Source organism: Myotis myotis, unplaced genomic scaffold (genome assembly GCF_014108235.1).
Source record: "Myotis myotis isolate mMyoMyo1 unplaced genomic scaffold, mMyoMyo1.p scaffold_m19_p_2, whole genome shotgun sequence".
NCBI lineage: Eukaryota > Metazoa > Chordata > Mammalia > Chiroptera > Vespertilionidae > Myotis > Myotis myotis.
The window spans coordinates 141,254,511-141,258,002 of record NW_023416324.1 but is presented as its reverse complement, the minus strand read 5'-3'; the positions used below and the strand labels follow the sequence as shown (position 1 = coordinate 141,258,002).

At 38.5% G+C, this 3,492-nt stretch overlaps 1 pseudogene; it reads left to right on the top strand.

Moving 5' to 3' along the window:
* The first annotated feature begins 2,590 nt into the window (after positions 1-2,590).
* LOC118675873 lies at positions 2,591-3,050 on the top strand (annotated as a pseudogene).
* The last annotated feature ends 442 nt before the right edge of the window (positions 3,051-3,492 follow it).

Below are 3,492 nucleotides of genomic sequence, written 5' to 3'. Positions count from 1 at the left end.
GACTGAATTTTATTAGCTAGTTATTTACAAGTTAAATACCCTAGACATTTAGTCCCTTGTTGACATGTTATCATCAATTTTCCTTTTTCTTTTCTGTCAGGTTTATTACTGACAGTTAAAACAATGCATGTAAAACTAAAAGGCTCATAGTTATTTGATTTCAAAATGTTCATTTTGTTCTCCAAATTGAAAATTGACATAATCTTTAATGGGATACTTTTCTTATTTTCCTTTCCTTTTAATTTTTTTCTATGACCTTAGCAATATTGATATTGCTGTATCACATATGCTGAGCTTCTGTTCTGAATTATATGTATTTTGGCGGTGCCAATTTTCACATGTGTGTAGCATATTTCTTATAGATCCCAATTCTTTTCTATAACATTCTTATTCTTCCTAAAGATACAATGCTAATATTCTGCTACTGGGTCTACTTTTGAAAGAAAATTGAGCATAAACTATTTAACAAAATAGCAAGAAAGGAGGAAGGAACAAGGCAACACAATATGTACTACTTTCAACAATAAAGAATTTAAATTAAAAAAAAAAACATATCCTCAGGTGAGGATTAAAGAAAGATAATAAAGTAAAATAAAAAAAACAATGAATTTGGGCACAAAGTCTGGTAACTATGATAGCATTTCAACATATATTGTTTTCAAATCAAAATCAAATATAAGAAAAGACTGTTTTCATAATCTTTATTTAAGGTTCAATCTAACTTGTTTCTATCCTTATCTTTAGCCTTATCTATGGGTAATCCATTCCCTGAACTGATTTATTGAAGATCCCAAAACAGAACTGATCTATTAACATGATACTTTCGATTACCATTCTATCAAACAGATGGAATTCCCTGTTTTCTTCCTCTAGACCAGTGGTTCTTAACTTTCTGGCCCTTTAAATACAGTTCCTCATGTTGTGACCCAACCATAAAATTATTTTCGTTGCTACTTCATAACTGTAATGTTGCTACTGTTATGAATCGTAATGTAAATATCTTACATGCAGGATGGTCTTAGGCGACCCCTGTGAAAGGGTCGTTCTACCGCCAAAAGGGTCGCGACCCACAGGTTGGAACCGCTGCTCTAGACTCACTATATCTATTCTTCAAAACTAGTAATCCATTACTGATTCTTTTTTTAAAGTATATTTTATTGATTTTAGAGAGGAAGGGAGAAGGAGAGAGAGATAGAAACATCAATGATGAGAGAGAATCATTGATTGGCAACCTCCTGCACGCCCCCTACTGGGGACCAAGCCCACAACCCAGGCATGTGCCCTTGGTGGAATCGAACCTAGGACCCTTCAGTCTGCAGCTGATGCTCTATCCATTGAGCCAAACCAGCTAGGGCCATGACTGATTTTTTTTTTCCATTGATTAAGGCAGTGGTTCTCAACCTTCCTAATGCCGAGACCCTTTAAGACAGTTCCTCATGCTGTGGTGACCCCCAATTTCATTGTTACAAATTGACCATAATTAAAGCATAGTGATTAGTCACAAAATTTGTAATTATATATGTGTTTTCTGATGGTCTTAGGCTACCCCTGTGAAAGGGTTATTCGACCCCCAAAGGGGTCGCAACCCACAGGTTGAGAACCGCTGGATTAAGGTATTACATACATTACTGATTCTTTAAAAGCCTTCCATTGCCAATCCAGCCTGAACTGATCACTCAGACTTATGAGCTTTCATATCAAGGCCAGTTTCATATTTGGCAATAAGCTGTATACTCCAAGTAATATTTCTACAATTACTTTTCAGAACTTCCAAATAGATCATTTTAAAAGGGATGGGAGGACTATTAAAGATTTGAAGTATTTTGTTTTAAATATATTTTTGTTGATTTTAGAGAAGAAGGGGGGGGAGGGCGGAGAGAGAGATAGAACATCGATGATGAGAAAAAAAATCATTGATCAGCTTCCTCCAGCATGCACGCCACCTGGGGATAAAGCCTGAAACCTGAACAGGTCATGGACCAGAAATTGAATGGTGGCCTCCTGGGTCATAGGTCAACATACAACCTCTGAGCCACAATGGTCAGACCTGAAGTTTGCAAGTATTTATGTCATATCGCTCTATGTAAGAATTTGAGACCAAGGACCACATTTTATATATCATTTCCCCACAGAATACAAAACAAAATGTTGAAGACTGTTGTTTTTAAATCTATGAAACATAATCTGTGGTATAATTCCATCTATGGAGAAACAAAAAAGTGTGGTTTCTTCCATTTATTTGTTCACTCCGTTCATCAGTATTTATTGAATACTTGCTAGGTGCAAGACACTGGGTAAACAAAGAAGAAAATGGCACTAATTCTGCCTTCAATGCATCAGTAAATAGACAGTTGTCCCTTTTACCTACTTTACATGGCCAAACTCCCAAGGACATCTCTGTACACTCAATAGCTGCGAACACCCTAGGGCAGTGGTTCTCAACATTCTGGCCCTTTAAATACAGTTCCTCATGTTGTGACCCAACCATAAAATTATTTTCGTTGCTACTTTGTAACTGTAATTTTGATGCTGTTAAGATTGGAGTTCTGTGAGAGAAACTCGACCTCTCCCTGGACCTGCAGGTCCCAGCATGGTCTACCAGCCCGGTGCTGTGGTCCAGGAGGACCCATGGATGTCCGCCCAGGCCCTGGACAGGCTGCTGAAGATGCCGCTTCCGCTGCCACGGATTCGCACCCGGCCCTGGTGGTTTCTTGCGCTGGAGCTGAGAGTCCCATTGGTGTTTTACCTGGAGGCATGTCTGGCTGACCCCATCTTCGGCAAAAACGGAGCCATGATTCCGGAAATAGACTGGATGAACCAGGTCCTGCTGATGGTGGAAAAGGTGAATTCTGGGAGCTTAATCGAAATCAGTTTTCGGACAGCCCCGTGTCCAAAATAGGGTGAAAAGCGTGCTCCTGAGCCTGGCAGCAAGGCACCGGGAAAACCGTGCCGGAGATAAGAAGATGAAACAACTAGAGAAGTTCTTGAAGGCCCATGGGTCACCTCCCCCGACTCCCCAGTCTGCCCGGTCTTGGTCTCCTGTTGCATGATATTGGCAGGAGCATTATGAGAACCGACCTGCTCCTGCTCCTGAAGTTCAAAAGAAGCAAGTGTCCTTAAATCTCAGCTTCTTTCTTTCTTTTGCTGGATGGATGGATGGTTAGATTATTCTGATGCAGATGTGAGTACTGTTGTAATACAATGAATTTCCTTTTTGTCCAAAAAAAATGTTGGTTTCTAGAAAAGTGTAATTTTCTTGTTAATATGTTCACTTACCCATATAACACTATTAAAGTTTATTGGGAAAACTAAACAAAAATAGAAACATTGTTCAATAAAATAACAAAGCAGTCATCATGTAAAAATGCTTGGTAGCATTTTGAGATAAGCCATTTTTTATTGTTTTCTAAAGCATAAATATATACTAGTGCTTATTTGTAATATATGAAGAATTGAGTTAATGACAAATTCACTTAGGACAGATGAATCTAT